The sequence below is a fragment of the Panulirus ornatus genome, chromosome 20 (assembly GCF_036320965.1).
Source record: "Panulirus ornatus isolate Po-2019 chromosome 20, ASM3632096v1, whole genome shotgun sequence".
Lineage (NCBI taxonomy): Eukaryota > Metazoa > Arthropoda > Malacostraca > Decapoda > Palinuridae > Panulirus > Panulirus ornatus.
The window spans coordinates 72,884,470-72,894,469 of record NC_092243.1 but is presented as its reverse complement, the minus strand read 5'-3'; positions in this window follow the sequence as shown (position 1 = coordinate 72,894,469).

Genomic DNA, 10,000 nt, shown 5'->3' with positions numbered 1-10,000 from the left:
TGTCGTAGAAGGTGACTAAAAAGGGGAGAGAGCGGGGGGCTGGAAATCCTCCCCTCTCGTTTTTTTTTTTAGATTTTCCAAAAGAAGGAACAGAGAAGAGGGCCAAGTGAAGATATTCCCTCAAAGGCTCAGTCCTCTCTTCTTAACGCTACCTTACTAACGCGGGATAAGGCGTATATCAACTGACAGTTATATTTCTCTCTTGTGTCTCCCCTGATGATGTGATTATTACACGAAAGTGCACTTGGGAACTTATCGTGTTTCATTTTCCACGTGGACTCATAGGAATATATATATATATATATATATATATATATATATATATATATATATATATATATATATATATATATATATATATATATATATATATATATATATATATCGGCACTCGTTCCTATCCAACAGAAGCACAAAGAGCTGTTAGAGAAGGCCCAGAAGAAGGCGACCAAGATGGTACAGGAAATTACAACACTAGGTTACAGGGAAAGGTTATACAGGTCTTGAATATGTGTCTACTTTGGAAGAGAAAAGAGTAGTGGGTGACCTGAAGAGAAAATCTTCGTTTCCAAACCATTCCATTTAGTCTAAATCATATTCTCATGGTATCTATAGTGAACACTTCTTACGTAAGACGCAAAATTAGAACAACCGGAGAACCTAACATGAAATGAAGTTAAAAACTTGTTAATAAATGATGTAGCGAAGTGTAGATGACTGGCGTAAAGTGAAGTGTGAGGAAGTGAATGTGGACAATGATACGTGATTTCAAGATATTGTATGACAGAGAATGGTCGAGGGATGGTGGAACCCCCCCCCCCCCCCCCCCAGTGTAGAACTCCCTCCCTCGTACACTACACATAATTGAAAACACACTCACACACACACACACACACACACGTACATACATACACAAACACACACACATACATACATACTCAAACACACACACACACAACACACACACACACACACACACACACACACACACACATACACACACATACACACACACACACACACACACACACACACACACACACACACACACACACACACACACACACACACACACACACAGCCTTTCTCCACAAATATCTAAAACATCTAATTACACGCACAGAGGAGGCAGCCCACCCATCTCCCTTCCTCCCTCCCTCCCATTTCTTTATTCATCCATCACCCATGCAAGGCCCCCCTTCCCCCTTCCCTCCCTCTTCCGTCACACTGCATAACCCTCATATTCTTCAACCCATTCCATTCCGTCTCATCCCATCTCATCTTTCCCATCCATCCCTTCTGTGGGCTGGAAGAGGAAGGCTATTCACATGTATTCTACATATGGGTCATCACGGAGCTCGACATATGTGGGTTCTTATGTGTGTTTCGTTGTAGACTTATATCCCACCGGGAAGGGGGGGGGGAGGTAAATCTATCTATTGAGATAGACAGTGACTCATTTATTATGCAAATTATCCGGGACTGCCTTGAAATTAGCATACACCGATAGATAGAAAGATAGATAAATAGGTAGATAGATAAATACATAGATAAATAGATTTATAGATAAATAGGTAGATAGATAGATAGATAAGTAGATAGATAAATAGAAAGATAGATAAATAGTTAGATAGATAAATAGACAGATAGATAAATAGGTAGATAAATAGATAACTAGATACATAAGTAGGTTAATAGATTGATCAAGATAGATAGATAGATAGGTAGACAGATAAATAGATAGACAGATAGATATATAGACCAGAAGCATTGTACGGAAGGCTTATGTGTTTCCAAATATTATAATTATTGGAATATATTCCAGAGACAGAATTATTTATAAATAAGACGCTTCAGTACACTCTGTGTACATCATTATATTTATCATTATGGTTAATAGTAGTAGTAGTAGTAGTAGTAGTAGTAGTGTGTGTGTGTGTGTGTGTGTGTGTGTGTGTGTGTGTGTGTGTGTATGTGTGTGTGTATGTGTGTGTATGTGTGTGTGTGTGTGTGTGTGTGTGTGAGTGTGTGTGTGTGTGTGTGTGTGTGTGTGGGGACAGGAATCCCCATAGTTGTCCCAGATGGTAAGTGGGATGTCCCAAGTCGTTGCCTGTGTGGCTCAGAGGAGTGTGTGGGATTACTCTCTCTCTCTCTCTCTCTCTCTCTCTCTCTCTCTCTCTCTCTCTCTCTCTCTCTCTCTCTCTCTCTCTCTCTCTCTCTCTCTCTCTCTCTCTCTCTATCAGTCAATCAACACAGATTAAGGATGTAAATACCTTTTTTTTTTTTCCCCTTCTAAGATCTAGACAAATCACAACATCAAAGCCTTTTAAATGGCACTGTTCACCAAAGCCTTTTAAATGGCGCTGCTCACCCAAAAAAGCCTTTTAAATGGCACTGCTCACCCAAAAAAATCCTTTTAAATTGCACTGCTCCCCCAAAATCCTTTTAAATGGCACTGCTTACCAAAGCCCTTTAAATATCACTCCTCACCGAGGCCCTTTCAATGTCACTCCTTACCAAAGCCTTTTAAATGCCACTGCTGAAGACGAAGCTTAAATGGTAGAAAATAAAAAGGCATAATTGAATATCATAACAAGGCCATTAATGCTTCACCAGTTCAAAAACGAGGAATTAATCACACAATGTTGAATTAAGTTTCCTACAGAGATTAATTAATAAGACACACACACACACACACACACACACACGAACAATTAACTATATCATAAGTGAAGGCCAGAATCACCCAACCACCAAATCACCAGTTCAATACACCCACCTCGGTCGTTAGCCAAACGTAGAGGAATATAATGGTAATGAGAGAAATGGAAAATAGCGCTTATGTTGTCTTCACCTCGCTAAAGTGTTTGAATATCGGAGAAATGATTAATAGATGATGTAGGAGAATTGATCAGAGTGGATTAATAGTTGATGTAGGAGAATTGATCAGAGTTGATTAATAGTTGATGTAGGAGAATTGATCATAGAGGATTAATAGTTGATGTAGGAGAATTGATCATAGAGGATTAATAGTTGATGTAGGAGAATTGATCATAGAAGATTAATAGTTGATGGAGGAGAATTGATCATAGTGGATCAATAGCTGTGTAGGAGAATTGATCAGAGTGGATTAATAGTTGATGCAGGAGAATTGATCATAGAGGATTAATAGTTGATGTAGGAGAATTGATCAGAGTGGATTAATAGCTGATGTAGGAGAATTGAAAATAGAGGATTAATAGTTGATGGAGGAGAATTGATCATAGTGGATCAATAGCTGTGTAGGAGAATTGATCAGAGTTGATTAATAGTTGATGTAGGAGAATTGATCAGAGTTGATTGATAGTTGATGTAGGAGAAGAAGAAGAAGAAGAAGAAGAAGAAGAAGAAGAAGAAGAAGAAGAGGTAGAAGAAGAAGAAGAAGAAGAAGAAGAAGAAGAAGAAGAAGAAGAAGAAGAAGAAGAAGAAGAGGTAGAAGAAGAAGAAGAAGAAGAAGACGAAGAAGAAGAAGAAGAAGAAGAAGAAGAAGAAGAAGAAGAGGTAGAAGAAGAAGAAGAAGAAGAAGAAGAAGAAGAAGAAGAAGAAGAAGAAGAAGAAGAAGATGAGGTAGAAGAAGAAGAAGAAGAAGAGGTAGAAGAAGAAGAAGAAGAGGAAGAAGAAGTAGAAGAAGAAGAAGAAGCAGAAGAAGAAGAAGAAGAAGAAGAAGAAGAAGAAGAAGAAGAAGAAGAAGAAGAAGAAGAGGTAGAAGAAGAAGAAGAAGAAGAGGTAGAAGAAGAAGAAGAAGAGGAAGAAGAAGAAGAAGAAGAAGAAGAAGAAGAAGAAGAAGAAGCAGAAGAAAAGAAGAAGAAGAAGAAGAAGAAGAAGAAGAAGAAGAAGAAGAAGAAGAAGAAGAGGAAGAAGAAGAAGAAGAAGAAGAGGAAGAAGAAGAAGAAGAAGAAGAAGAGGTAGAAGAAGAAGAAGAAGAGGAAGAAGAAGAAGAAGAAGAAGAAGAAGAAGAAGAAGAAGAAGAAGAAGAAGAGGGAGAAGAAGAAGAAGAAGAAGAAGAAGAAGAAGAAGAAGAAGAAGAAGAAGAAGAAGAAGAGGTAGAAGAAGAAGAAGAAGAAGAGGTAGAAGAAGAAGAAGAAGAGGAAGAAGAAGAAGAGGGAGAAGAAGAAGAAGAAGAAGAAGAAGAAGAGGGAGAAGAAAGAAGAAGAAGAAGAAGAAGAAGAAGAAGAAGAAGAAGAAGAAGAAGAAGAAGAAGAAGAAGAAGAGAAGAGGGAAGAAGAAGAAGAAGAAGAAGAAGAAGAAGAAGAAGAAGAAGAAGAAGAAGAGGGAGAAGAAGAAGAAGAAGAAGAAGAAGAAGAAGAAGAAGAAGAAGAAGAAGAAGAAGAAGAAGAGGGAGAAGAAGAAGAAGAAGAAGAAGAAGAAGAAGAAGAAGAAGAAGAAGAAGAAGAAGAAGAAGAAGAAGAAGAGGGAGAAGAAGAAGAAGAAGAAGAAGAAGAAGAAGAAGAAGAAGAAGAAGAAGAAGAAGAAGAAGAAGAAGAAGAAGAAGAAGAAGAGAAGAAGAAGAAGAAGAAGAAGAAGAAGAAGAAGAAGAAGAAGAAGAAGAAGAAGAAGAAGAAGAAGAAGATTCGAATATGTTTTCCCACAACATCATGAGACGTCAGTTGTGAGTCGAGGAGAAGGACTAATAACCGAAGGTATATTAGAGGTTGTTGTTGTTGTTGTTGTTGTTGTTGTTGTTGAGGACAAATGAGGTAGAGACATGTGAAGAACTGACTCGTATGTTCAGAAGGAAGAAAAAGAAGAAGGGAAGAGGTTTTAGAAAACGGTGAGAGAGGTTTTAGAAAACGGTGAGAGGTTTAGAACAGACATTTACAGAATGTTATTAATGGTTCGATAAGAATCACGAAAGCTACAACTACAACCACCACTACAACTACAACCACCACTACAACTACAACCACCACCACTACAACTACAACCACCACCACAACTACAACCAGAACCACCATTACAACCACAATTCCTGCCTGTGTGTTTCATCCACAACTACAACCATCACCACAACCACTAGCACAACCACCACAACCAATATCACCACAACCACCACCACTACAACCACCATTCCTCCCCACCACCACACCCTAAACTCACTACCACAACCACAACCATTACCACTAGCACCACCCAAACCACAACTCCAACCCCTACAATAACCACATCTACAACCACCCAGCATGAACGTAAAGTCTTATTAATTTTGGGAGAGGAAGGGGTCTTTCTCATGGTAATGAGGTGCGTCTTTGCACACTGAGCCGTGGCCTGCAACACAGGCCATCTGTCTGTCTGTCTGTCTGTACGGACGACCATCTGTGTCCACCATCTGTCCAGCTGTACAGGTACGTTACCATCTCTTTGTGCAGCGATGCGTGTGGTGTGTGTGTATGGGGGAGAGAGGGGAGAGGGAAGGGGTAGAGGCCACCATCTCTTGTACTGTACGGGGGAGGGAGTTGTACACTGCCCCCCCCCCCCCAGTCTTGAACATTCTTTACATTTGAAGGTTGTTCACAATAACTACATCATTAATCAATTTATTCCAGTCATCCACAACTCGTAGAACACAATGAACATGTTTACATTTTGGTCAACAAGTTTCTTGTTTAATTTCATGTTATGTTCTCTGGTTGTTCTATCCCTACATCTCTCTCGAAGAACTGTTCACTGTTCACGTCACTGTTATATGAAGTTAAAGCTTGTGATCAGGTCACACCTCACTCTTCTCTCTTCGTCAATTCACAGTGTCCCACCCTCAATACCTTACACCTACTCGGGTTCGAATCCCATCACCCACGTATGAGGTCAACATTGGACTTTGCCTAGGTCCCCTTGCAAGGTGATGCACTCTATATAAACCTCGTCTTTTCCACTTCACGTGAATGTGTATGGGTCTCTGTCCCTCTGGCCATGCAGGTGAATGTATATGTGTACTCTGCGTGTACATATGTGTCTTTTTTAACACACACAGACACACACACAGACACAGACACACACACACACACACACACGTCATACACTCTTCCTTAAATCTTACGAGGGAAAAGCCCACACAGGGTCGGCAATGTTTAGACCCAGAGCCGCACACACACACACACACACACACACACACGGAATAATTGAGCGAGTCTATCTAATGAGGTAAACACGTAGTGCTGCCGCTGAAAACCTTTTGATTTAGGTGAAGCATGACGTGTCCAGGTGAAGCATGACGTGTCTAGGTGAAACATGGCGTGTCTAAGTGAAGTGAGGTGTGTCTAGGTGAAGTGAGGTGTGTCTAGGTGAAGTATGACGTGTCTAGGTGAAGCATGACGTGTCTAGGTGAAGCATGACGTGTCCAGGTGAAGCATGACGTGTCTAGGTGAAGTGAGGTGTGTCTAGGTGAAGCATGACGTGTCCAGGTGAAGCATGACGTGTCTAGGTGAAGCATGGCGTGTCTAGGTGAAGTGAGGTGTGTCTAGGTGAAGTACGACATGTCCAGGTGAAGTATTACATGTCTAGGTGAAGCATGACGTGTCTAGGTGAAGTATGACATGTCTAGGTGAAGTATTACATGTCTAGGTGAAGTGCAACATGTCTAGGTGAAGTATTACATGTCTAGGTGAAGTATTACATGTCTAGGTGAAGTATTACATGTCTGGGTGAAGTACGACATGTCTAGGTGAAGCGAGACTAACGTAGGTGAAACGCATCGAGGCGACTCACAACCCACATCCACATGACTCACAACACATTCAACTGACTCACAACACATATCCCGGTGACTCACAAAACATCCCAGTCTCACAATACACCTCAGTGACTCACAAGATGTCTACTCACTCCTCTCAAACAGCAAGCCACACACACTGACTCAGTATCTATCGACACCTTCACACTAAATTCAAGACGCTCCTCTGGCGAAATGGGAAAGAAGGAAAAAACGACAACAAAAGATTAATATTAATCATGACGGTTGGCAGGCCTGACGACACTACGGTTGGCAGGCCTGACGACACTATGGTTGGCAGGCCTGACGACACTATGGTTGGCAGGCCTGACGACACTATGGTTGGCAGGCCTGACGACACTATGGTTGGCAGGCCTGACGACACTATGGTTGGCAGGCCTGACGACACTACGGTTGGCAGGCCTGACGATACTATGGTTGGCAGGCCTGACGACACTATGGTTGGCAGGCCTGACGACACTATGGTTGGCAGGCCTGACGATCCTACGGTTGGCAGGCCTGACGACACTATGGTTGGCAGGCCTGACGATACTACGGTTGGTAGGCCTGACGATACTACGGTTGGCAGGCCTGACGACATTACAGTTGGCAGGCCTGACGACACTATGGTTGGCAGGCCTGACGACACTATGGTTGGCAGGCCTGACGACACTATGGTTGGCAGGCCTGACGATACTACGGTTGGCAGGCCTGACGACACTACGGTTGGCAGGCCTGACGACACTACGGTTGGCAGGCCTGACGATACTACGGTTGGCAGGCCTGACGACATTACAGTTGGCAGCACTGCGTCGGCCTGGATGACGAACTCATTGATGAAAAGTCGACCCATTACTCCCCCAATGTCCACCGCTGTACCCTCTGTACCCAACACTAATGAAATAAAAGCAAAATCATTTCAGAATAATGAAAAAAAAGAACAAAAAAAAGCGGGAATCAATTGATATTTAAAAAAAAAAAGAACAAAAAAAAGCGGGAATCAATTGATATATTAAAAAAGAACAAAAAAGGGGGAATCAATTGATATTCAAAAAAGAACAAAAAAAGCGGAAATCAATTGATATATTAAATAAAAGAACAAAAAAGCGGGAATCAATTGTTATTTAAAAAAGAACAAAAAAAAGCGGGAATCAATTGATATATTAAAAAAAAAAAGGGGGAATCAATTGATATTTAAAAAAGAAAAAAAAAAAAAAGGGAAATCAATTGTTATTTAAATAAAAGAACAAAAAAAGCGGGAATCAATTGTTATTTAAATAGAAGAACAAAAAAAGCGGGAATCAATTGTTATTTAAATAAAAGAACAAAAAAAGCGGGAATCAATTGATATTGAAAAAGCGTCGGTACACGAGCGTTTTTTGTTGCTAAACAGTTTGGACAAGTTTGATGATAAATTTGGATTCTCTCTCATACCCTAATGTATTATATTCTCCCCGGATCTTGTTTCTATAATTGACCTGACTATTGATGCCGGTCTATAAGGAAGAAAATAAGTGGGGGGGGAAGAAAAGAAGGGGAAAAAAAATAACACAGGAACGTCTCAGAGAATGTTATCATTGTCTCTCCCGCCTTCCCGAAGCGCGCGGCGAACTCCACCAACTGTGGCGGCCGAGTAAACAATTGCCGAGCGGGAAACGAGCGTAAAGAATAACACGCTCGGATATAGGTCGTGGTGCCAGGTATATACGTATGTATATATCTGTCGGGTATATACCTGGTATCCATGGTAGGTATATACCTGGTATCCACGGTAGGTATATACCTGGTATCCACGGTAGGTATATACCTGGTACCCACGGTAGGTATATACCTGGTATCCACGGTAGGTATATATACCTGGTATCCACGGTAGGTATATACCTGGTATCCATGGTAGGTATATACCTGGTACCCACGGCTGATGTATAAACCTGTTATAATGACCAATATATACCTGACACCCATGGCTGATATATGCCTGACACCCCAGGGCCGATATATACCCGACATCCAGGACCGATATATACCTAGCACCCATGGCCGATATATACCTGGTATTATGACCGATACAATACCTGACATCCGTGGCCTATATATATGTACCTGGCATCCACGGCCGATATATACCTAATATTTACAGTCTATAAATACCTGGCACTCATAGCCGATATACACTTGAAACCCCCGGCCGATATATACCTGGCGCTGGCTAGGTAGATATACAACTGAACAATGTTTTGATGGGAAGGTAGAATATCTTATAGATGGTTTTCATACCTTGAACACGACGGTACGTTGCCCTTGAGCACGACGGTACGACCCTTGAGCGCGACGGTACGACCCTTGAGTACGACGGTACGTTACCCTTGAGCACGACGGTACGACCCTTGAGCACGACGGTACGACCCTTGAGCACGACGGTACGACCCTTGAGTACGACGGTACGTTACCCTTGAGCACGACGGTACGACCCTTGACCACGACGTTACGACCTTTGAGCACGACGGTACGAGCCTTTGAACACGACGGTACGACCATTGAGTACGACGGTACGATCCTTGAGCACGACGGTTCGACCCTTGAGCACGACGGTACGAGCCTTGAGCACGACGGTACGAGCCTTGAGCACGACGGTACGTTACCCTTGAGCACGACGGTACGTTACCCTTGAGCACGACGGTACGACCCTTGAGCACGATGGTACGTTACCCTTGAACACGACGGTACGTTACCCTTTGAGCACGACGGTACGTTATCCTTGAGGACGACGGTACGACCCTTGAGCACGACGGTACGTTGCCCTTGAGCACGACGGTACGACCCTTGAGCACGACGGTACGACCCTTTGAGCACGACGGTACGTTACCCTTGAGCACGACGGTACGACCCTTGAGCACGACGGTACGACCCTTGAGCACGACGGTACGTTACCCTTGAGCACGACGGTACGTTACCCTTGAGCACGACGGTACGTTGCCCTTGAGCACGACGGTACGACCCTTGAGCATGACGGTACGACCCTTTGAGCACGACGGTACGTTACCCTTGAGCACGACGGTACGACCCTTGAGCACGACGGTACGTTACCCTTGATCACGACGGTACGTTACCCTTGAGCACGACGGTACGTTACCCTTTAGCACGACGGTACGTTACCCTTGATCACGACGGTACGTTACCCTTGAACACGACGGTACGTTACCCTTGAGCACGACGGTACGACCCTTGAGCACGACGGTACGTTACCCTTGAGCA